The following is a 27,094-nucleotide window of genomic DNA, read 5'->3' as shown; positions in this document are numbered from 1 at the left end:
GCGAGGCAGGAAGACGACGACGCAGGAGCAATTCAAAAAGCTCCTGCAGAAGAAGTACCCATGGCATCCAGGTGCCAACCATGCGGCAATTGATTGCTACAACCTCCGGCGAACATTCAGCAATCAGAGCAATGACAAGAAGAACAAGTCGAAGGACAAAGAGCCCAAAGATGATGACCAGGGGGACAAATCGCACAACGTGAAGTTTCAAGATGCCTCCAAAACCATCAACATCATCATCGGAGGTGATGAGGAGTTCAGTTCCAGGAGGGAACAAAAATTACTTCTCCGAGAAATCATGTCCGTCGAGCTAGCGGTACCATGACCACTCCGGTGGTCGGAGGTCCCCATCTCATTCTCTCGAGACGATCAGTGGACCAGCTTCTCGGAGCCCGGCAAGTTCCCCCTGGTCTTGGACCCGGTGGTGGCGGAGGTCAAGCTCACCAGAGTGCTCATCGACGGTGGAAGTGGTCTTAATCTCATATTCGCCAGCACGTTGAAGAAGATGGCATCATCTCGGGCAACGCAGCGCATCCGCTTGGCATGGTGGTTCTCCCAGTCACCTTCGGTACGAGGGAGAACTACCGCACCGAGTTCATCAAATTCAAAGTGGCGAATTTTGAATCTTCATACCATGCCATTCTAGGCAGGCCAGCACTAGCCAAATTCATGGCAGTGCCGCATTATGTTTATCTACTTCTTAAGATGCCAGGATGAAGTGGGGTACTCACTCTCTAAGGCCACTTGAAGAAGTCGTACGACTGCAACGAGGAGGCCATCCTGTACGCTTTGACTACGCGTGTGCCAGATGCTTCAGGAGAAGTACTCGCGGCCGTGCAACAACTCTCTCAAGCTGGGCTGGAGATCCCAACAAGGAAGGCAAGCCAGTCGAGCATCAAGTCGACCGGCAGCGTGGCCCTCAAGACGATCCAGCTCCAAGAAGGCGATTCAACTAAGACTGCTATCATCGGTGCAGGCTTAGGTGAGAAATAGGAAATCGCGCTCGTCAGTTTCCTTCGGGCTAACCGAGACATATTCGCGTGGAAACCAGCGGATATGCCAGGGGTGCCCAAGGAGCTGATCGAGCATAGCCTAAATGTACACGCACAAGCTGTGCCCAAGAGGCAACGCCTCCGTAGATTTGCTCAAGACAAAAGAGAGGCAATCAAAAAGGAAATAGCTAAACTCCTTGCGGCTAGATTCATTAAAGAAGTAATCCATCCAGAGTGGGTAGCTAATCCTGTTCTTGTAAAGAAAAAGAATAATGAATGGAGAATGTGCATTGATTATACTGATCTCAACAAGCATTGCCCAAAGGACCACTTCAGGCTACCGTGCATTGATCAAGTCGTCGACTCGATGGCGAGCTGTGTACTCCTCTATTTTTTTAACTGCTATTCAGGGTACCACCAGATCGCGCTCAAGGAAGAAGATCAAATAAACACTGCATTCATCACCCCGTTCGGGACATATGCCTACAAAACTATGTCTTTTGGGTTGAAGAACGCAGGCGCAACTTATCAACGCGCAATTCAGATGTGCTTCGCCGATCAGCTACATCGGAATGTTGAGGCCTATGTGGATGACGTGGTCGTCAAGACCAGAAATCCTGAGGGTCTGATAGCAGATTTGGAAGAAACATTCAACAGCTTACGAAGGTTTCGATGGAAGCTTAACCCAACAAAGTGCGTCTTTGGAGTACCATCAGGGAAATTGCTCGGGTTCATCATCAACAACAGAGAAATTGAAGCCAACCCTGAAAAGATCACGGCCATCACTGACATGGAGGCTCCAGCCACAATCAAGGATGTGCAGAAGCTAACAGGGTGTATGGCAGCCCTGAACAGGTTCATCTCCCGACTCGGGGAGAGAGTACTACCCTTCTTTAAACTCCTGAAGCGCCAAGACAAGTTCCAGTGGACGGAAGAAGCCGAGCGGGCCCTGCAGGATTTGAAACAACACCTGCAGTCACCCCCGATCCTCACAGCACCACTGCCGGGAGAAACTTTACTACTCTATATTGCGGCGACAACTCTTGTCATCAGCAGTGCCATCGTCATCGAGCGCGGCGAGGAGGGTCATGCATTTGGAGTGCAGAGGCCCGTATACTTTGGCAGCGAGGTACTCTCTGAGTCTAAGGTACGATACCCGGCAGTTCAGAAACTTTTATATGCAATATTGATTACATCAAGAAAGCTACGCCATTATTTCGACGAGTACAAGATCACGGTGATTACAGATTTTCTGTTGGCGGATATTTTACACAATCATGACGCCACAGGACGTATATCAAAGTGGACAGTGGAACTGGGGGCTCTGTCAATCGACTTCAAGCGACGCACTGCAATTAAGTCTCAGGCTCTAGTTGATTTTATGGCTGAATGGAGAGAGAACCAAATTCCAAGTCCAGTTGACAAGCCAGAGCACTGGACCATGTACTTTGAAGGATCTCTTAAGCTCGACGGTGGAGACGCTGGAGTCTTGTTTATCTCCCCGAAAGGCGAACAACTGAAGTATGTTCTCCAGATCTTCTGGGAGGTATCCAACAAGAAGCCGAGTACGAAGCTTTGCTTCACAGGCTACGTTTGGCGATATCACTAGGCATCAAACGACTACTTGTATATGGCGATTCACTTCTGGTCGTTCAGCAAGTCAACAAGGAGTGGGACTGCAACAAGGGGACAATGGACGCCTACGTACAAGAAGTGCGCAAGCTGGAAAACAAATTTTCCATACTGCAGATTAATCACGTGGTACGAGAAAACAATGTCGGTGCAGATATACTGTCCAAGTTAGGATCCACTCGTGCACAAGTTCCAGCGGGAGTCTTCGTCCAGGAGCTGAAATATCCATCCATCAAGTTCTCACCTCAGATAACCACTGATACGAACCCTCAGAAGTCTGATCGGGAGGTTTTGATGCTTGGGGAGGGGCGGGACCAAAGACTACCAGCGGGGATGTGCGCAAAAAGCGTGGAGGCGGCTCGTGTCATGTGCAGAAGCAAAGGTTTTGTCTTAGTCGATAATAAACTCTACCGACATTGCGCACATTCAGGGGTACTCATGAAATGCATCACGGGATAAGACGACTATGACATACTGCAGGAGATACATGAGGGAGTTTGTGGCAACCACGTAGCTTCAAGAACGCTGGTTGGGAAAGCATACAGAGCTGGTTTTTGGTGGCCGACTGCAGTATCAGACGCCGAACACCTGGTGCGGAGATGTCAGAACTGCCAATTCTTTAGAAAGCAATCTCACGTCCCAGCTCACAATCTTATCACCATACCGCCATCCTGACCATTTGCTTGCTGGAGCCTTGACATGATTGGGCCATTTACAACGGCGCCACACGGTTTTACCCACGTATTGGTGGCAATGGACAAGTTTACCAAATAGATCGAGTACAAGCTGATAACCAAGCTCACACCAGACAGAGTCGTTGATTTTATCTCCGATATTCTGCATCGCTTCGGCTTTCCGAACACCATCATCACGGACCTGGGATCAAACTTCACAGCTAACCAATTCTGGGAGTTCTGTGAGAATGCGTGCATTGAAGTCAAATATGTCTCTGTTGCACACCCAAGAGCCAACGGTCAAGTCGAGAGGGCGAACGGCATGATAATCGAAGGGCTCAAGAAAAGACTCTATGATGAAAACAGCAAGAAAGGCGGAAAGTCGATACATGAGTTGACACATGTCATCTGGGGGCTCAGGACTCAGCCGTGCTCCGAAGCAATTTTACCGGCGGACATCATGTGGAAATCCCCAAGGGTTGAAATGTACAACGAAGGCGCGGCGGACGAAGCAAGGCAGCTAGAGCTAGACTCTATCGAAGAGGCTCGCTGCACTACTCTCATTCAGTCAGCACGATACTTATAGGGGATTTGATGATATCATGACCGCAACGTCAGAGAACAGTCGTTCAGCATAGGCGATTTGGTCCTCCGCCGCATCCACGACGAGTCAGGATTACACAAGCTCAATTCAAGATGAGAAGGACCGTTCATCGTCAAGTAGGTTACAAGACCGGGGTCTTATCGACTACAATACCCTGACGGCCAAGATGTCCCAAACTCCTGGAACGTACAGAATCTTTGCAAGTTTTACCCATAAGAAGACTTGATGTGATAGTTGTTCTACCTTCGCCAAGGCAGTTTCTTTCTGATTCAATTTGGAGGCCATGTGCCACAGAATCATGAATGTAAATTTTTTATTATAATACGGAGGCTATAGCCACGTTCAAGTTTCATATACATCAACTTCTTGCCATGGGCATAATTGTCGCCGCGATGATGGTCGCGTTCTCCAAACAGTTTAGATTTGCTCGATCGGATTCAATCTAATTTGTGTAAGGGGCTCGCTTGAGGAGCTATATCAACTACTCCCAGAATCGCTGCACTCGGGGTAGTGTCGACTACTTGCTATGGGCCTGATAGTCGTTGCGATGATGATCGCGTACTCCGCATAGGTTAGATCCGCTCGATCGGATTTTATCTAATTTGTGTGATGAGCTCACTTGAGGAGCTATATCGACTACTCCCAGAGTCGCTGCACTTGGGGTAGTGTCTAATTCTTAGCCTACGAACGTGGATGGAAATCTACAAGTCATACGGCAACAATAGTATGGACAACACTCAGATATATTACAAGGAAAAGAGAACTTGTTTTTACAATGACTCAATCCTGTTGTAGACTCTCTACTATTTTTCAGCTACAGGCTTGGCCTCTAGAAGATACTCGTTGAACTGCTCTTCAGTGCAGTCTGCAGCTACACCCTGCGCGAGTACATCTAGTTGAGTCATAGGCCAAATTGATTTTACAAGACCTAAAGTATGGCTAACATATGTGGAGCTCCACGAAGTCACTCCAGCAGGGATCGCCCGTCTGCCGCATCATTTTCTTGAGGGTCCACCACTTCAATCAGCTGTTCTGCGGCCATCTTCAGGTCCTTATTCTCTTCGCCCAGCGTCTTGATCTGCTGAATGCAATCGACGAGTTGTTTCTCTGTATTGCCGATCACCTTCTACAGCTTCTCGACGTCATCTGTGGGGCGATACATCATATTCTTCACGTCAGTAAGTAACTCTTCTTTATAAGCTAAGAGTTTCTTAAGCTCTGCGGTGAAGAACAGGTTTCAGAACTCGAGACTATTTACAAAGAGAAGGTACTCGAGCAAGGGAAAAGACTTGCCTTGATGCGCTTTCTTTTGCCCCTTGAGCTGTTCTTGGAGCTCGGAGATGGCCTTCTCAAGGTTGCGGTTGTCGTTCTTGAGAAGCCACATTTCTCGTGTCCGCTCCTGCTTCAGTTTGTCTAGCTCTCAGCGAAGGAGGATGTTCTTGTGGAGTTCCTCCGAGATTCGTTGGTCCTTCGCCTGGAGCTCTTGGAGGCCACTCACGACTGTCTTCAGCTTCCAAGATTTCTCTTGAGAGCGTTTGGCCACATCCTGTATAAGGGGGAAGACTGAGAATACAAAACAACTCGACAAAGAGTAATGGCAGAAGAGCAGTCATGCCTTACCACGGTATTGTGGCAGAACCGCCTGAATTATTCCGGTTCAAGTGCGCTAGTTGTCGCTATACAGCCAATACCGACTCAACGCACTTCAAACGGAACAACCCATAGGTCTGTCGGGTCTCCGCCTGATGCAACCACGGTTCAACAAGATCAAAGCAGGTTTACCTCGCACGAAGGCGAGTTTACAATTACAGCACAGCTCATCGACTTTTAAGTACAGAATATTAAACATTATTACAAACCATTTCAGAGTAGAGTAACTTATACAATCATTGTTTAAAATGACAAGCTAGACAGCTTGTCCAGAGTCACAGCGGAAGAAAAGTAAACTCGCGACTACACACGTTGCGAAGGTTGACACCATGCTCAGCCCAAGGCCTGATATCACTCCGGAGGGTCACTGCCGGTCGGGGACGGATCCCACTCCACGGACCAGCCAAAAGGAATAGAAGTTGGCCATGCAGGGTTGTCGGTGGGGTTCTCGGAGGTCATTCCTGAAAGATAGACTAGCAAGACTGAATATACTAATACTCAGCAAGACTTACCCGGGATTGGGTATGCTTAGCCCGTAATTAGACTCATGGAGGCATTGCAAAGGTTCTGGGTTTATTTTCAGCTGAAAAGCAACAAAGAGTATGATCTAATTCCCAATTTTAGCTTTCAGATTCTAACTTGATTAGCCAATCTAGGTAAGCACCTACACTAAACAAGCAAGGTAGTGATTAACATCCATCAAGATTATCCCAACAATGGTTACAGTTCTTACTCTAGAAGGAATAAGCAGTCTCAATTTCCGCGAGAGACGGACGATTCTGAATCGAGTTTCAACCTTGCAAGGTAAACCTAACACACACGCTTGGAACATCCAAAGATAGTTCCGAAGCAACCGTTTCCCTCTTATTCCGGGTTATGGATTAGGGCCACCACAAGCGACTGCAGGACCGTACATACACCAATTGTGCAGGATATACGTCTGTATTCCTGTCTGCTTTGCAGAACGCACTCCCACACGTCGGTGCGTGTGTACAATAGAAACCAAATAATCGAGTGGTGGAGACATGTCCATTTGCCGGGCCATTCAGGTACTAGGCTTACCGCTTACCATATTTCGCGGCATGTGGCTAGTACTTTCAAATGCTTAGCCACCACTACCACACTCTGCGGCCTTATCAACTTTTATCAACACAGATGGGGCAAACTTCCAGGTCATGTTACTGCAGAATGATAAACATTCAACTCCTATATCGTGCGAGTGACAGGAAATCACCCGACTTCTACCGGTCCTATTAGCGAGCATCTATCCGATAAGGACTCGGGTACAATACGTTGGATTCCTAGTATCCATGCATCTAGGGTTTCATTTCGACTCCTAGACTTAATGCAAGATATAATATATAAGTATTGAATTGTAGTAAATTGAAATACTGAGTTATGCACCGGGGCTTGCCTTCTTGAGTGGGGTTGGGGGCAGGAGTGTCAGCGACTTCCGAACTTTGGTTCGGGGCTTCAGTTAGATTCTCGGCGACGATGGTCGGGTCTTCAGAAAACCCTTGGTCTTGTTCCAGGACTAACTCGTAGTCTCCGTCGTCGAGTGTCGTTGATTCTACATGATATGCAATAATTTAAGTGAGATGGTGTTTGAGTTTAAGATTTTATTTCACGATAAAGTTGCAATCCAACAAGTTAACACACATGAACTCATGAAACAGGAGGGGGTAATTCCAAGTTACTATTTACACATAAGTTATGGTTATAGTATTGAATTTGCTGAAAACAGAAATTTAAAATATTAAAATTTGAGTTCAAACTTCAAGTTCAAATTCAAATCTTAAGTAAATAGAATTATAAAGTCTTGAAATTTTAATTATGAACTAATTATCATTATATAAGACTATGGTAAAAAGATCTAAATAAATAAACTTTAGGGACATGCTTAACTAAATTAAACCCTTTTAAATTTTGACTTACACAAGTTCAAAATAACTTAAACTACCAAATAGTAATGAGCATGAAATTTTTACATTAGTTCACACATGACCTAAAGAAGCTACATCCCAAAATTCACAAGAAACTAAGCTAGCATGTAGAAGTTATGCATACTATACTCTTTTTAATTAGATTTAAAATAGATTCAAATTATTTATTTTAACACCAAACTTTATTAACAAAAGTTATAGAGTTTGAAATCTATTTTCTAACAAAACTAGTTTGGCAATTTTTGGATTTTTCTATAATTTGCTACGAATTTTACAAGTCAGTAGCCTTGCTCACATAAAATAACACGGGGTTTTACACTGGGGTCCTTGGATTCTTGCACCCAGGCCCTTAGAATAGAAAAAGATATCACACATATGCCCTTGCCGGCTCTCGACGGCGTCCGGCGTCTCTGTCCACAGCGTTCTCGCCGGCGGCGAGGTCCTGGGCGGGGAGGGACAGGTGCAACGTGACCTATAGGAGCTGCTGAACACGATGGAGGGTGATGTGCTCGAGGAGCAGTGGCGGAGCACGGCCGGCGGCGAGGAGGAGCGGCGGCCGTGTCGGGGCGTCGTCGTTCCCGGCGAGGGGCCGGCGAACATGGGGAAGCAAGGCGCGCATGAGCACCGGGGGAGTGCGGGGATGCTTTCCCCCAACTTAATTTGGACAGAAATAGGTCGCAGAGTGGTGATCGACGGCGGGGTAGGCGTCGGGTTCTTACCGGCGGCGATGGCGACCGGCGTTCCACGGGCTAGGGCGACGAAGGGCGGTGAAGGAGGGGCGGAATCGCTTCCTGGGGATGCTGTGGTGCTGATGGTGCCATTGGTTGGGGTTGAGTGGCTCTGCACCGGCGAGTCGGCGGGAGGCCGAACGACGGCGGAGGAAAGGGCTCGTCGGCGCGTGGTCTGGTGGTTCTGCTGAAGGAAACCGGGATTGGATCACTCGGTGAGCTACGGTGGATCACGGCAATGCTGTTGGTGCACTGAATTGGGGATTGGGGAGCGGCGGTGGGGCTGCCGACGGTGACCAGGAGGTGTGGCGGAGGTCCGGTGGGAGGTGGTGGCCGGAGCAGGGAAAATGGAGTGAAAAAGAGGTGTGCAAATGCCAGGGCGTATGCTAGAGAAGCTATAGGAAGTGCTCGGGGTCCAGAAGAGGATGTGCCCGTGCGCAAGCAGGAGCTGGCGCCTCGGCGGCGCGCGTGGTGGCCGCGGCGGAGCTCGGGCAGAGGCAATGCGACGTGGAGGACGCAAGGGCAAGCCAGCACGGGGTCGGGCGGACGGCGGCACGGTAGAGGTGTGATGCGTGGAACTGCCGGGAAACAAGCGGTGGCGGTGGAGTTGCTGCGACGGCGAGCGGCGGTGAAGCACGGCTTGGGTAGACGGCGGGCGGCGTGGAGAGGCGAGGTGGAGCCAGCGCGAGGCCGGGAAGCGGCGGGGCAGGGGCTGGGGCGACACGTGGATGGGCACAGAGCAGCGCTGAAGTGGCAGGGGCGGCGCACATGGTCGGGGCAGCGGTGACGGCGCGCGGCAGAGGAAACAGAGGAGAGGGGGAGAGAGGTAGACGAAGGGGGACCCAATTGCAATTTGCAGAAAAGACAGGGACCCTACTATAATGCATACATAACTTTTAAACCAGTGCTCAAATGAGGATGGGCCCAAAAGCAAAAATGTATGGTTTTTGAAAATGTACAACTTTGCTTTAAGGTTCATCCACAGAAGAGCTAAGGAGTTAGAGTTAATATAAAATTTAGCAAAGATGATAAACTTTATACAAATCCTATTTTAAAATTACACTACAAATACATCCTAGGTGTGGTTTCACCTATATTTGCGATTGAAACACAAATTTTTGACTTTTGCCGAAACAACCTTTAGGTATTTAAATTCCACTTCTCTTTCTCATCTATTTCACACTAAAGGTCCTTTATTAATTTATAATTATATGAAACCATTTTTCCTTAACATTTAAATTTTGCAACACACTTTTACTACATTTTGCACATAACATCACACTAAGATTTAGGGTGTGACAATGCTAAGTACCTGAGTGTCACAGGTATATTGGTACATTTCCTTGGAGATCTTCTAGAAGTACCTCATGTTGTTGGCCGTGAGGAGAGGATCATCTACCAGATCGGTGGTGATAATGTTTTTGTACCCTCTCCCAGGCAACAACAGAGTTCCATCATCGCTAGAAGTACCTGCAGCTTCTTCAATTGTTGGCTGTGGGGCCCCTGCAAGTCGAAAAGCATTCAGCAAATGAAGTTTACGATCTCAACAGTTAGCTGTAGAGGATTAGACACTTACCCATGTCTTCTGCAGGAGCAGCATCGGCGGCCTCGACTTGTTCACCACCACCAGCTTCGGATTCGGTTTGCTGGAGCTCGGGAGGTGGTGGGTCGGGCAGAGTTGCATCCTCATCTCTAGGCAGTGATAGCTGTGCGCTTCCCGCTTCGGGTCGTTTGACTGGTGGCTCGGGGGCTGGAGTAGCCGAGAAAGTCTCTGGCTTATTCGGCCTCACGGCAGTCGAAGTCCTAACAAAGTGGCATCAGATATGTCATCAAACAAGTCGACAGAGCAGAAGATATATTATGCACAAGGAGTTGTACTTATAGAGAGGATTTCTTCAAAGCCGGCTTTTTAGCCTCAGTACCCGTGGTTTTGTAACCACGATACTGATTGCCGACGGCGGGGTTGTATTAGCCGAGGGCGCTGGATGCCCCGGCGTGGTACCCGCCGCGGCAATGGTCACGCTTGACGGGTCCATCCCAGCAGTTTCCGTAGAGCAAACTGCTGGAACATCATCCCTGGCAGAAGCAGACTCGGCTGCCTTTCGGTGCTTGGAGTCGAGAGGAGAAGAAGAGGGGCTGCAATCACAGACAACGCAAGCATCCAACACCCACACGACTTGATATTTTCACAGGGAAGCGGTCACGCACCTGGTGGATTCGACTACTTGTGACTTGCGCTTGCGCACAACCAGACGCCCTCGGGGGACTGGCGGCAAGGCTTCTGTCAACTCCATGGACGAGCCGGAGGAGTTGCCCTTGCCCGCTTTCCCTTCCATCGCCTTCTCTGCCCGCGGGACTTCGCTCTCGGTTGTTTCCCTGCTTGGTCATCAGACGACTGCGCCTTTCTTGCTTCGGCAGCGGCGCTGGGGAGCAGGTGGTATGGGCGCGGGATGTCAGGTTGTGGTGGGTACCTCCGGTATAGGGCGGTTCATCCCTACAGAAGATTATCAGACAGCGGCAGTTTCAAAACAGCAGACAATATCCCAAAGTAGTCGAAAGCTTACCGGCTCCGGAGGATTCTGAGCGGAGAACAGCTCCGGGACGTAGGGAACTGTATTCACATCCAGCAGCACCCTCTTGGCCCGAATGAGCACGGCATCATCGGTCAATTCTTCTGTGCACATTCGAGACGGGTCTTCAGTGCCTTTGTACTCGAAGCCCAATGTATGGCGCTGCTGGATGGGCTGGATCCGGCGTTTGAAAAATGATAGCATTACAGAAGTGCCGGTCACCCCCATCTCCTTATGAGCTGCTATAAGGGCTAGCAACTCATCGACTTGGTCCATGTCCCCCTTGGAGGGCTCGATGTTCCACTCCGGATGCTGGACTGGGGGCTTGCCCGATTTCTCACGAAGTTGGGGGGCATGGTTTTCGATATAGAACCACTGGCTTTTGCATCCAGGGATGTTGGAGGGAAATTTGTAAGAAAGATATTTTTCACCGGCACTTTGCCTAAGCTGAAAGCCGGCACCCCCAACAACAGATGGATTGTTGGAGGTGGGTTGTGGCTTCACACGGAAGAGGTAGCGGAAAAGTTCCCAATGGGGCTCGATTCCGAGAAAAGCTTCGCAAAAATGGATGAAGATAGAAATGTGGCAGATTGAGTTCGGGTTGAGATGATGGAGCTCAAGCCCCTAGAAACAAAGAAGGCCACGGAAGAAAGAACAAGTGGGGAGGGCCAATCCCCGTTTAGCGAAATGGTAGAATGTGATGATTTCATCTACATTCTCCATGGGGAAAGGTTGGCGGAGAGAAGGGCGCCAGTTGACAAGATCCTTTTCTTGAAGTAAGCCCTCAGAAACAATATTTAAAGGATTGTTGTTGGAACACTTACTGAAAGTCCAATTTCCGGAAGACGGCTGCGCTTCCTTCTCATCCTTCTGGTTGGTTTTCTTCGGCGCCATTTCAGATCTGGTTGCCACGGGCTACTTTACTCGCATGCGCTCGGGGGCTACAATGAGGGGCGCAGAGATTTTCGACTAATTTGGGGAATGGAATTGATGAAGGAGCGCAGATCTGATTGGGGGATTCAGAAGTTTCTTGGTGGATTGTAGATTGGAAGCACGGGTTTTACCCTAAGTTACCGTGGGGTTAAATAACCAGCGGGAGGTTAGCGGTTTACTGTGCGGAATTGAAGAGTAAACAAAGGGAATATTCAGAAGGTGAGCGGTTATTTGGTAGATTTTGGATAAGTTATTTGATTAACCATTTTTTCAGGGTTAATTGTCCCGAAAAAAGGGGTTTTTCGAATTACAAATTTAATTTCTATCATCTACACCATCACACCAATTATTCCTAAGGGAATATTTTTTCTTGCATGCCACAACCTTTGGATCCTTTTTTCCAAATTTGAGAGATTTGGATTCAAGGCTCGGGGGCTGTGGGATACGTGGCATCGACTACCTATTTTTCAAATATATTCGAAGAGTAAGCAAGATTCAAGATCAATGTTGTGACACCCAGGTAAATAGCATAGTCACACCCTAGAGTTTTAGTATGTTTTTATGTGCAAAATGTGGCAAAGGTGTGTTTAATATGTGCAATGCTAAGGAAAAGTGTTGTTTATATAATTATTTTTTAACCAGAGGTCCTTTTGTGCTAAATGGGTAGATATGGAGGGAAAAGTTCAAAAGCATGAGGGTTGTTTTGCAAAAGATGAAAACTTGTGGTTAAATTGCAAAAATGAGAAACTACCCTTGGATACATGTGTAAAGTAGTTTTATCTATAGGATTTACATAAAGTTTGAAAATATTACTAAGTTTATAGTATCTTCAAAACTGTTGCTCAACTGCAGATGAACCTTAAAGAGAAGTTGTAGAGTTTGAAAAACTATGCACTTTTGATTTTTGGACCATCTCCATTTGAGCACTGGTTTAAAAGTTATAAGCTCTTTACAGTGAAGTCCCTGTGTTTCTTTGGTTTTGCAAATCAGTCCTCGGCTCCTTTCTTCTCCCTTCTTCCTCCCTGAGCCTCTGCTCCTCTGCTCTGCGCCTCTGCTCGTCTGGCTCCCCTGCCACCGGCGCAGTGCGCCGCTCCTGGCCGCCGCCATACACCTCCTGCTCCTCCCTCGTCTAAGTGTCTCCCCACCGTTCCTCCACCGCCCTAGATCCCTCTGCTGGCGCCTCGCCCGAGCGCCACGCCGCCTGCGGCCCTGCAAGCGCCACCCGCCGACACCTCTGCCGCTCGCCGTGCTTCTCTGGTTCTTTCCCCCGTAGCGGCTCAAAACCGAAGCATGGCTTGCTCTCGCCTCTCTCCTCTCTTCCTAATTGCCTATAAAAGGCTGTCCGGTCCTGCTCGCGCGCTCAGTACCCCGCCGCCCCTCCATTTGCGCCGACGAGCCCCTGCCGTCACGGGACTCTCTCCTCCGCCCTCTCCCTCCCCAATCTGGTAGCATCCTCACCTTCCCCGGCCCCCACTGCATCTCCCCAGCCCGGCCCCTCCTCCCCCCGGACGCCGGAACGCCGCCGCCGCAGCTCACTCCGGCCGCCGGCTCGGTCTCACGTCAGCCGCCCACCTCCGGCCACCTCAAGCCCGCCCAAGACCACCGGTGCGTAGCCCGAAGTGCCCTCGTGCTTCCCCCCCTTGCCCCTCACCGCCGGTGCACCCCATGGCCGGAATTTGGCCGGAACCGAGCTCCCACGGCCGGTCATGGTCCTTGGACCCAATTGCGTGGATTGTTTTCTTTTTAGGGGGTTCTCTGTAAAATCTACGGACCGGTTTGTAACAGGAGTAGTTGTTATTTCATGTGAGTGTGTTTCCTGTCTTGCAAAATTCGTAGAAAATCATGGAAAAATCCAAAAATTACAAAACTAGTTTTGTTAGAAACTAGATTTCAAACCCTATAACTTTTGCTAATGAAGTTTAGTTTGAAACGAAATACTTTTATCTCTATTTTTAAATCTAAGGTTAAAGAGTAGTTTGAATTTAACCTCTACTTTTCTTGCTTTGTTGCTTATGAATTTTTGGCATGAAATTTCTATGAGCTATGTGTAACCATTGGATTAAATTTTCAACCTAACCTTGCTTGGTAGCTTGATCTTTTTAATCTGAGCATTTCAAATTTGAAATGCTAGCTAAATATGTTGTGTAAACCTTTTTAGTCAAGATCTCTTATCATTCTCTAATATGTTAATGTTTAGTGTATAATTAGATTTGCAAAACCTTATGATCTTTTACTTAAAGTTTTGAAATTAAATTTAGGTTTAACTTCAAATTTAAATTTAAATATTTTAGTTCTTGCTTGCAACAATTTAGCAATATCTTTATGATTCCTTTATAAATCGTGTTTCAAACCTAAACTCTTTTTATTTTATGAACTCTTGTGTGTTAATTTGATGAATTACAACTTTTGAAATATAAGATTTAAAATTTAAATCTTACCTTACTTAATTTATTGCATCTCATATAGAATCAACGACGCTCGACGACGGAGATTACGAGTTGGTCTTAGGACAAGACCAAGGGTTTTCGGAAGACCCAACGCAAGTCGTCGAGGAACTAACTGAAGCCCCGAACCAAGGTTCGGAAGCCTCTGACACTCCTGCCCCCAACCCCACTCAAGAAGGCAAGCCCCGGACATATCCCACTACTTTATTTACACTGCAATCTATGTCTATTTATCTATACTTATGCATTAAGTCTAGGAGTTGTAATGAAACCCTAGATGCATGAATACTAGGAATCCAATGTAATGCTCCTGAGTCCTTGTCGGATAGATGCTCCGCTAAATAGGGCCGGTAAAAGTCGAGTGATTTCCTGTCACTCGCGCGATATAGGAGTTGCTTGTTTACAATTCTGCAACCACTATAAGGATGACGGACAGGGTCATGTGCTGTATCATGACCTGGAAGTTTACCCTGTCTGTTTTGATAAAAGTTTTAAGGTCGAAATGTGTGGTAGTGGTGGCTAAGCGTTTGAAAGTACTAGCCACATGCCGCGAAATATGGTAAGCGGTAAGCCTACTAACCAATCGGCTCGGCAAGTGGACATACCTCCCACCACTCGATCTTTGTTTTATGTTCACACACACCGACGTGTGGGAGTACGTTCTGCAAGGCAAACAGGAATACGGGTTTTGTAGTCGCGCTACAGACGTATGTCCTGTACACATTGGGTGTGCGTACGGTCCTGCAGTCGCTTGTGGTGGCCCTGATCCACGACCCGGAATGAGAGGCAAACGGTTGCTTTGGAACTATCATTGGATATTCCAAGCGTGTGAGTTAGGTTTACCTTGCAAGGTTTGCAATTCGATTCAGAATCGTCCGCTTCTCACGAAGATTGAGACTGCTTATCCCTTTTACCACATAGAGTAAGAAGTGTAACAAATGATAGATAATCTTGATGGATGATAATCACTACCTTGCTTGCTTAGTGTAAGTGCTAATCTAGAATGAATAATCAACTAGAAGATGAAAGCTAAAACTTGAAAGTAGTTCATACCCTTTTTTTTGCTTTTCAGCTGAAAATAAACCCAGAGCCTTTACAATGCCGTCATTTGTCTAGTTACGGGCTAAGGTATACCCAACTCCGGGTAAGCCTTGCTGAGTATTAGAATACTCAGTCTTGCTAGTACCATTTGCAGGTATAACATTTGAGAACCTCACGGACAACCCTGCATGTCCAACTTCTGTTCCTTTTGGCTGGTCCGTGGAATGGGATCCGTCCCCGGCTGGCAGTGACCCTCCGGAGTGACACCAGGCCTTGGGCTGAGCATGGTGTCCACCTTTGCGACGAGAGTAGTCGCGTGTTTATTTCCTTTCCGCTGTGAACATAGACAAGCCGTCCAGCTTGTCAGTTTGAACATCATTTGTATAGATTTTATCTGCAGTTGAACATGGCTTGTAATAATGTTTACATGTTTGTAAATTAAAAGTGATGAGTTGTGTTGTAATTGTAAATTCGCCTTCGTGCGAGGGAAAACCTGCATCGATCCTGTTGAACCGTGGTTGTATCGGGCGGAGACCCGACAGACCAATGGGTTACACCGTTCGAAGTACGTTGGAACCCTTGAAAGAGGACTTGCGTATTTGAGCCGGTGTAATTCAGGCGGTTCTGCCACAAATGTGACCCTCAGCCTGATTCTTCCATTCAACCTAAGGCTCGGGGGCTACTCCATATGGTGTGCGATTTTCGTCGCACCCCATACCAAAGAAGTAATTTGGGCATGAGCACCTCATAGTTTTGATGCAACTAAGGAAGTACTCGAAGAAGAACTTCAAGACGGAGCTTCAAAAGAAGCCGAAGACTACTTCGGAAGTACTCGAAGAGCCTGTAGTACTCAGCTACGAAGAGCTCGGGGGCTTGTCAGAGCCGGGGGCTACGGAACTGTGTACATTACGTAGTTTAAACAGGAATAAGAGATAGGGCATGTCCTATACTCTATCTGTATGGTAATCTACTCGCATGCGAAGTAGAAACTAGTCGGTACAGAAGGAAACTACTCGAGTTGTACTCGAGTACAATTCCTAAGCTAGTATCCGATTAGGACTCTTGTAACCCTATCTTCCCGGGTATATAAGGGAGGGCAGAGATCCCCTCAAAACATAACATCAAACCCTAGGCAATACAAACCACCAAACAGGACGTAGGGTGTTACGCACATCGCGGCCCGAACCTGTCTAAACCTTGTGTTGCTTGCACCTTCGAGTTTCTGATCTCGGTGTCACCCTACCTAAATCTTACCACCTTGGGCATACCCCTCCGTGGGCAGGTGGTAAAACACCGACACAATATGCAGTAGTTCCTACACGTGTGTATTTTTTGCACACGCATCTTGAAAGGACCTTAAGATGCCTAGAGGGGGGTGAATAGGCTAATCTGCAACTTTAAAACACTTTTCAAACAGTAAGTAACCCAAATGTCCGAATACTCTGGATATATGTCCGGATACTCCGGACTTGAGGTCCGGAGTTTCTGGATATTATATCCGGAATGTCCGGGTATGAAATTTCAGTGACAATCTATAGTACAGGTGCAAGAAATTTAGATCGAGTAAATTTGCAAGTACCAGGGGGTTCCTTCTAAGCTTTTTTAACTAGCTAGTTCAAGCTCGAAGCTTGTAAATAAGTAGATCAAGCTCAAACCCTAGAAAGTTAGTCTCACAAGCAAATAGATGACAACTTAAGTAAAGAGCACATGGAGAGATAGAGATTTGTTTCTTGAAGTTCAGTCCCAAAGGAGCTATGTCTCCATTGATGAAGAGTTCAAGAGACGATGCTCAAGAACTCCTATGCTCCTCACCCAAGGCGAGACCAACGCTCAAGCCAAGGTCACTTACTATGAGTTCCTCCAAGAGGAAAGATGATTACAAACTTCCCGTGATGCTCACAACTTCAGCTGAGCATTCACAAGCACGCCTAGCTGTCTAGGAGCTCAAAGCTCCAAGAGTAACAAACTTGAATCCACCGGCTTGATGAAGACTAAGTGCTCAAAAGGATGGAATGGCAGCTCAGTAGCACAAATTTCTTCTCTTGCAACACTCTCACTTGGATCCCTCAAGGAAATCTCTGAAGAAAGGAAGAGAGGGAGTGGGAGATCTCTTGAAAGGCTTATGACGCTGTTCAGCTTAAAAAATGGGCAAGAGAGTGCTAGCTGAAGGGGTATAAGGGGTATTTAAACCCTCACTCACAAAAATTAGGCGTTGGCGAAAGGGTACCCGGATACTCCAGGTATATGTTTGGATACTTCGGACATTGTTTCACGACATTCCGGAGAGCCCCGAAGACTCCACCGTTGGTGAAAGGGTACCCGGATACTCCGGGTATATATCCGGATACTCCGGACATTGTTCCCGGACATTCCGGATAGAGACCCGGAGACTCCAGTTTTGGCAGAGACACTCTCAAAATATCATTTTGAATTGGTTTTTGTGGCTCACAAGAATTTGTATGGGTTGTCTTGAGCACTAGTTCTAATTCAAAACCTGCAGATCAAAGTCCCTCTTGATAGTACGGGGTTCCTATACTCAAAAACAAAACAAAAGTCTACTCTTCAAGTAAATTTCAACCACCGCGTTTTTATTTCCTTTTGAGGGGTCATACTTCATCATATGTTTTGCTTGTTCAACTTTAGCACCTGCACACATGCTAGATAACGAGATTAAACGTACATGTGTTTTGTCATCTAAACACCAAAACCCACTTAGGAGCCTAGATATCTTTCACATCTTCAATGGATTGATAATCTTCTTTGCTTCGTATGTGTTTTTTGGTAAAAAGTTAGGCTTCGGGAGCAGCTTGCCCAACAGAGTAAGAAGTTCATTGAAACTATTGTCTGACCAGCCGAATTTAGCCTCTAGCATCAGAAGATGAAGGACGGAATGCAACACTGTCCACTCCTTCCACATCCCTCATACACACGGTCCTTTGCTGCCTTCTTGAGTGTCTCGAAATTCTCTAAGCTTTTAGCACTCCTTAGCAACACCTCCGGTTCTATGTGGCGCAACATGTCCTCCATATCAACATCACGTTCCTCGTCCACCTGTGGCGTATCTGTTTGATCACCATTTTGATCTCCATGGTCATAATCATCATGCATCATGACATGATCATTTTCATTTGCATCATCACCACCTACTTCATCACAGCCAGTATCGGTGTCTGCGTTGTTGAAAGTACCTCTTGCCTCACCATGGTGGGACCAAATTGTGTATCCATCCACAAAACCTCACTTTATCAAATGCATCTTGATGACATCAGTATCCTCCTATATAATTTTGTTGTTACAGTCAAAACACAGACAACGTATTTGCATCGTCTTGCAAATGCGAGCGTGCTTCTCCGCAGCCTCGACAAACTTTGATACCTGTCGGGGATCTGGATCAATGTTTCAAATGTCACCTACGCTCGCCTCTTTGCCAGGGGTCTGTTTGTGTAATACCGATCGGATTCGCTTATGCTTCCGCCCTTTCGTTTTTACCTTCGCTCGCTTCAAGTTGCATAGGATGTACTTGTTTCTCCTTGTGGTCGCAGGGATTCGCGTTGAGAGCATAGCGAAGGTCATGGCAAAACCTATTCGGATGAGATGATGATTAATTGCACCTTAGCTGATCCAAGTACGATGCGAAGGTCCCTGGAAAATCTGTTCGTACGTGACGAGGACTACCAATCACTTGTTTCTCCAAATAACAAGGCAAAGGTAAATGGCACTCCAAGCGACTCCAGCGGAGGTGTTGGTGAAAAGGGTCACGTTATAAGAGTGACCAGGGTGGCATGAATGGCGTGATCACCTTAGAGTGAGCAAGTTGGATTAGGACTCTTTCTTTACCAAATTGTACAATATATTCTTAGAATATAGTGGTTGTATAGGGGTAAATGCGGTATGTAAAAGTTGGTTGATCTCGCTATAAAAGAGGAGTCTCCCCTACTGTACAAGGGTTCACATTTTTTGGAGTAATACTAGCCCTAAGAGCCTTGTGTAATTCCTTCTGTGTGTTTTTCACCTCAAGTGTTTGTGATAGAGCTCGCTTTTATCACAACATTTTGGCGCCCACCGTCTGTGCATGAGAAAAAAAAATTCATGATGGCTCCCAAGAAGAAGAGATCGATGGTTAACTCAAGGAAGATAGTACCTAGTAACGCAGAAGATAATAGCAATCCGAATGCAAATACCAATCCAGAGCAACAAAGAGAGGGTGAAGAAAACCCTACACAGCAAGAGAAAACCACAAGAGTAGAAGCGAGGGTAGCAAGAAATTTATCCCCACTTGAGATCAAATTGGCTAATCTAAGGCAGGAGGCTGAGGAATTGAGCAGAGCAAAGGAAGATTGGTTGAGAAAACGTTGGCATAGCAAAAAGCTATGGAAGCTGCAACAGAGGTGCAATTAGCCAAGAGAACAAATAAGCAAACTTCAGCAAGAACTACAAATCATCAAAGCCAAACAAGTGCTAACCACTATCTTACCATTTCCAAATCAAGACACAGCAGAATCCAACCAATCTGCCCAGCAACTTTGCACCACATAACTTCGAGAAGCAAACCAATCAGCCCAGCACCTTCGCAGGCACGAGTGCAGGTTCAGGGGACAGATTCATGGCTAATCAATTTGAGTCGGGTCCTTCGCTTCAGGAAGTTAGAATCCTGCACACCAGGGCATGGGATCGAAAGTCTCCATTGTCGCAGGAAATCCAAGTAACCCCCTGGCCACAAACTTACAGACCAGGTCCTCCTCCAAAGAACTCAGGCCATTCGGACCCAAGGCAATTTCTCCTGAGCTACGAGGCAGCAATATTATCAGTCGGAGGTGATGACTCAGTTTTGGCTAAATCTTACATTATTGCAGCAGAAGACTCAGCTGCTCAATGTACTCATTATTAAGCCCAGGGATAATTCATTGCTGGGAAGATTTGAAGCTGAGAATACTCTCAAATGTTTAGGGGTTTCAGACGCAGCTAACAGAAAGTGGTTTGTTTTGTTGCAAATAGAAAGACAAGGAACCATTGCAGAATTACCTCAGATAGAAGATTCATGCATTTAAGGGCCCAGGCTCCAAACATACTGGATGCTGTGGCAATTAATGCAGCCATCATTGGTTTAAGGCCGGGGCAGTGTCGATCACACCTCATGCGAGAAACACCCAAAACAATTCAAGACCTGCACGAGGAATTTGAGAAATATTGCAGATCCAATAATGACTATCGAATGTGTATGGAAGAGCAAGCCCAGTAAAGGCAAGCTGGAAGGAAAAATCAAAACCATAACAGGGGTTGGGCAAATCACAGAAATATACCATCTCATCCCACCAGAACCATATTCGGTGTCGAAGGTGGAAATCAACAGGAGCAGCCTGAGCAGAGTTTAGCTAAGAATTCAAGCAACCACTATGCACCAAATCCAAGCAGCAATCAATCGAAAACTTTATCAAGCAACCAATACCAGGGGGGATTCAGAGGCAGAAGAAGCGGAGGTCAGCAACCACAGGAAAGGAGTAAAATTTATTGCATTTTCCATGGTCAAAATTTTGACCATGGATCCACGTATTGCCCTAACAAGAAAAGAATGGATGCAATATTAGAGGAGGAAAAGAAACAAAAGGAAAGAAATGAATCTTGTCAATCACACTTCTTCAGCTTGGTCTCCGCAGCCTTTTTTCCCGCAGTATCAGGGAATGAATCCCGTTTCAGTGGCTAGCTCCGTTTCAACCCCAGCTTTCAATTACCAGCCCACACAATCACTCAATCAGCAAACCGATCTGGCAGTCTCAATCGTTTCAGGCCCAAAAATGTTGAAAGAAGACCTCCGCACAAGCACCCAACAATACCTCAACCACCACCGTACTCAGGGGCATCAGCACATCCTCAACCAGCAAAGGTAGAGGGACAATCGGGGCAGTCCGAAGCATTGCCAACTATTGGTATGATTATGCCAATCTCTGGCGGTTCAGCCACGGAATTTGAAAGCAAAAAACATAGAAGCAATTATTTCAGAGATGTCCAAAACATATGTGTGGTGGGCAAAGTGGTCAAAACATAGTGGTCTCACATTCCGATAACTTTCACAGAAGCAGATATGCAGCTGAAAAGTTTCCCACACAATGACAGTTTTTTCATCAACGCAAATATCGCAAACTGGACAATTGGAAAAATTCTAGTCGACAATGCCTCTTCCGCGGATATCATGTTCGCCAGCACTTTCGACAGGATGGAATTAAACAGAAATCTTGTGCAGCCCCCAGATACACTGTTGTATGGTTTTGGTGGGAAAGTAATTCACACGCTAGGAAAAATATCTTTACCGGTCTCTTCCGATACAATTCAGAATGCAATAACTGAGTACATCTCATTCGATGTGGTTGAAATGTATTACCCGTACTTTGGGATTTTTGGAAGAGGACACTTGAATAAATTTGAAGCGGTAATTCATCAGTCCTATCTATGTATGAAAATGCCCGCCTGCAAGGTGTCATCACAATTTTTGGTGATCAGGGTGATGGGAGAAATCTAGAAAGAGGAAGGACCCCTGGTCAAAGAAATGTAAATGCAATTGAACTAGAAAAGCAAACTAAGGAGATTATAGAAGAGCCCAAAAGAAATAAAGAGAAAGTAAACGTCAAAGAAAATTGCGACACAAAGAGAGTGCTTCTTGATGACATGGTCTATGGCCGGGAGGTCGTTATTGGGACTGACCTTGATTCGGAAGAAGAAAGGGGATTGGCTGTGACATTCAGGTATCTAGAATTATAAACACTAGATTTTAGTGTGAAGTGTGTATATTTGCTATTGAGTATGTGTGTTCAAATTTAAGTACAAAGGAAAAAGGGTATTTATGTAATTTTGAAAAATTTGGGCCCTTTAGTGTTAATTGGGTAAGAATGGGAGGTAGAATCAACAACATAGGAAGGTTGTGACACCTTAGGTGTCAAATTTGTATCACATTAGGAAAGAAAATGTAATAGATATGTTGAATTATAAGAAATTTGGGTGTTTATGTGGAAATAAGGACTTAGATGTGATTAATGCAAAAGTATTGGTCCTTTTATGCAAAATAATTGAAGTATAATAGTAACTTTCAAAGTTTACTTAGGATCACAATGTAATAATGCAAGTCATCATGACATTGCATGAAAACTTGCAATTATGTCTAAAACTGCATGAAATCTACCTCAGTAAGGACAAAACTTATTTAAATACAACTTTTGTTCAAAATTTAAAATTAAAGCTGTGTACTCTAGGTTTTTGAATTTGAACCCTAAAGCAATGTTGTAGGGTTTGAAAAACTCTCCAACTTCTATTTTGGTCATTTCCTTATTAAGGTTTTGGATCAATGGGAAATTTTACTTTACAGAAGGATCCCTGAGATTTTTGAAATTTGCAAAGAGACCCCTCGGACACCTCCCTCCTCTCTTCTTCCTCTGGCATCCCTCTGCTCCCCTGCTCCTCACTGCCACCGCTGTGCTGCTGCTGCCGCACCACCTCCTGCTTCCCTCACCCCACGCGTCACTTGGACGCCGGCCGCCGCCCTAGCTCGCCCCTGCTGGCCCTCCCCCGTGTGCGCCACGCTGATCCCTACGCCGCCCGGCCGACACCTTGCCGCCGCCGTGGCACAGGCCGAGCACCCCCTCCAGGCTTCTAATCTCCCACTCTTGAGCTTCTCCAGTTCCTGCCTGACTCTATTGTGCTCGTTTCTCCTCCTGCACAGCACCCCGTACCCATGATCACCAGCGCCGCCCGCTCCTCCCGTCCGGTGAGCTACTAGCCGCTGTGGGTAGCCGCCGTCGACCGCCCATTGCCCCCACCGACCCCCTAGCGAGCTTCCCCATCACCTGCTCGCGATCACTAGCCCCTAGCCGCCATCAAATTTTGGCCGGAGCGCCATTGCCGGCGACCGCCACCCGCCGCCGCCTCCTGCCCGTCGTGGAGCACCCCTTTCCGACCTTCTTCGACTCCAATTGACCCCACCTCTGGCTTCCTCACATCGCCCTGAAGCTTCCCGACCCCTTCCCCTTGCACAGGACTCGCCGAAGCGCCACCTCCGCCGTGCTCCTCCGCCGCCGACCCGCCTGCTCTCGTCGCGCCGCCGCTACAGGCCACCCCGACCCAATCCCGAGCATCCACAGGTGCGCACGAACTTGGTGATGCCCCCACGCCCCTCCACCCTCGCCGCCGGCGATCACCTTCACCGGATTTGGCCGGTCAAACCTGCGCCCCCTCTCTGACCATGGCCAAGGACCTCGGGTTCAAAGATACAAAAGCCCAGGGGGCTGTCCGCGAAGCCGTGACTTAAATGAATAGTGCCTTCAGGGACCCCCTTTCTTATTTTTGTTGCAAACTTTGAAATTCCATAGCAATTAAGAGAAAAATCAGAAAAATACAAACTAAAATTTGTTGGATTCCTTGTTCTAAGATCTACAACTTTCCTTACGGGTTGATCTTCAATTTCCAAATAGTTTTTGCTCTAATTTAAATGTTAGTTTAAAGTGCTTGCAAACTATGAAAATTCTTAGTAAATAGTAGAAAAATGGTAAAAATGTAAAACCAATTGGGTTAGTTTTCTTTGACATGTAGTACTTAGGAAAAATAATTAACCTACTGTTTGTATAATATTTTATAATGTATGAGTTTAATCATGGATAATGCTTATTTAATATTGTGTATTTAATCTCTGCAGCTCTAAATGCTTAAAAATTATGAAAATATTTTGAGGTGTTGCTCTTGAGTAGTGCAACCTGTTCACAAAAATCCAGAACAAAATTTTTTATATATCTACAACTATAAATAACTCTTAATATATTAGTGTTGTTGTTATTTATTCTTGTGACATAATTTCTATGAAGATAAAATCTTGATAAATTTACAGTAGCTTTGACATAGCTTTATCTATAGTTAACACAAGTTTCAAACCCAGTGCTATAGTAGTTTGTTCTATAAAAATGAAATATGTTGTCTAGTGTAGCTAACTAGATTAGTTTATACTCGATAAATGACTGCCCAATAGAAGAGTCAATAATATGTTTGATGAGTGAACTATGTTTTCGTTGGATTGCACCTTTATCATGAAGTGAAATGAAAAGTATGTGCATCCATTGAACCACATCTTTGCATATCGTATAGACTCAACTACTCTCGTCGACGGAGACTACAAGCTGATTCCGGAACAAGAAGTGGAAATTTCTGAAGACCCCGGAAACGTCGTCGGAAATCTAACTGAAGCTCCTAACCAAAGTTCGAAAAACTTTGACACTCCTGCCCCCAGCCCCGCCAACGAAGGCAAGCCCCGGACATAAACCCGCTACTTTAACTACACTGCAATCTATATTTATATATATACTTGTGCATTAAGTTCTTAGGAGTTGTTTGGAAACCCTAGTGCATATTCCTAGGAGCCGATGTACTGAATACTAGAACTTGAGTCCGAATAGCTGCTATGCTAATAGGACCGGTAGAAGTCGAGTGATTGCCTGTCACTCGCGAGCTTAATAGGAATTGTAGTGTTTACATTCCTGTAATCACTATAAGGATGACGGACGGGATTTATGTGAAGTATCATGGTTGAGATGACACCCCGTCTGTGTTGATGAATTTAGCTAAGGTCGCAGTGTGTGGTACCGGTGGTTAAGCGTTTGAAAGTACTAGCCACATGCCGCGAAATATGGTAAGCAGTAAGTCTAGTAACCAATCGGCCCGAGGAGTGGACATACCTCCCACCACTCGTATTTGGTTTTTCCGGTTACTCGCTTCGACGTGTGGGAATGCGTGTTGCAGGGCAACCAGGAGTACGGTCGTACAGTAGCGCTGTAGACGTACGTCCTGCACTTTGGTTGTGCGTATGGTCCTGCAGTCGCTTGTGGTGGATCTGTTCCACGAGTCGGAATAAAAGGCAAAAGGTTGCTTCAGAATGATCATTGGACGTTCCAAGCGTGTGAGTTAGGTTTACCCTTGCAAGGTTATGAAATTCGATTCAGAATCGTCCGTTTCTCGCGGAGATTGAGACTGCTTGATTCCTTTGCCACATAGAGTAACAAGAGCAACTTTATGCTTATCAAAGATGATGTTTGGCTAAAGATTCTACCATGCTTGAATAGTTATAGGTGCTTACCTAGAATGGATAATCACGTAGAACCGAAAGCTAAAATTTGAAATTAAGGATCTACTCTTTGTTGCTTTTCAGCTGAAAACTAAACCCAGAACCATTTAAAGCCTTCATAGTCTAGTTACATGGCTAAGTATACCAAGAAACGGGTAAAGCCTTGCTGAGTATTAGGATACTCAGCCTTACATTGTGACTTTTGTTCCAGGTACTCCCCCTGAGGACTCTATTCTGCCTGTGCCATGGCCTTACACTCTGCCCGACGGTTGGTCCGTGGAGTGGGACCCGTCTCCGGCCAACACCGATCATCCCGAGTGATATCATGCCAGGGCTTAGCATGATGTCCATGCTGGCGACGTGTATAGTTGTCGCATTTCAAATTCCGCTGCCGTAAACTTGAAAACTTGGAACTGGTTTGTAATAACTTTTATCAGTTTGGACACTTATGCTACTTTGAGACACTTTTGTAATATAAGTGCCTGTAATGTAAAATATGTTGGTAATTGTATCTCTGGACTCGCCTTCGTGCAAGGTACCTTGTTTGATCCTGCATTCGGTGGTTTATCGGGACGTTACCCGACAGGCCAAGGGGTTATACCGTTTGAAGTACGTTGGAGCCTTGAGAGAAGACTTGCGTACTTGAGCCGGTGTAATTCAGGTTGGTTCTGCCACAACTGGTATCAGAGCTAACAAGTGTACCCCGGAGATATGATTGACCTTAGAAATGTTTTTAGTATAAAGTTTGACCAACAAAGTATTTGGTAAAACTATGTTGGTTTCATTAAGGATTGTGCTTAGTATGTAAAGCCCTAGGGTGTTGTTTATTAAGGGAATTACAGGTGGCCATAGTATATATATAACTCTAACTCCCAGCATTACTTTTCTGTCAAAATTTAAGTTTATGCACAATTCAACTTTACATCCTGTATCGACACCTTCGATGGTAAGGTAAGGAGGTGAGGATCCTCAGGTAACTGGGGAGTTAGCCTTCCCGTCGGTGATGTGAACCGAACGCTGTTTCTCAAGCAGTGGCCTACTTGAGATGCTGCCAATATATCAACTTAGGTTGATTATATTTGGAGTATATGGTTCGGCGCAGGGTATGGCGATCGCTGTTCATACCCCCGCATTTTGTGGTACCCTCTTGAATACGTTGTTTCGATAACGTATGTTAATGTTGTCTGTACGGCGGTAATTGTACAGATGTTGTTTCTATAGTAAACAGTAATGATTGGGAATGCTTTCATGACATGCTAGCATGAAAGGTTCATTGAATATATATTGTGGTTTTCTGCAGGTACACTAACCACGATTAAGAGGCTAAGATGGATAGGACTATTCGATTAGTTGTTAGTGAGAGACGTATGTATTTTGCCACCGAAACTAATCACGTAAGTCCGAAGATATTCGGCAATTGTTTTTTTTTGTGAGGTCGAATAGTACGTGCATGCATAATCCATTAACAAACAAAATGAGTGCTTGAATCTGTTGTTCTTTTAAGGATAGGTAAAATGTTGTTTATCTTTAGTGTGGTTTCAATAAAATCCTTGTGGTAGTCTTAGTGGAGTATTTTAAATATTCATCTGAATTTCAGCCTTGCTGTTACCAGCATTGATTGTCTCGTTCCATTTACCTTGTGAGTTCTCAGCAGGGTAAGTGAATCTCATCATCTGAATTCTTGTTTCAGATGGCCGCTCCTTCGAACGTCTCTTGGGATCATGCAGGGCATCTTCATACTAATGCCTTGCACTGGGAGGGTTTTCCCCGTCTCCTATGGGAATCACTCA

Source organism: Panicum hallii, chromosome 6 (assembly GCF_002211085.1).
Source record: "Panicum hallii strain FIL2 chromosome 6, PHallii_v3.1, whole genome shotgun sequence".
Lineage (NCBI taxonomy): Eukaryota > Viridiplantae > Streptophyta > Magnoliopsida > Poales > Poaceae > Panicum > Panicum hallii.
Note: the sequence above shows the minus strand (reverse complement) of the source record.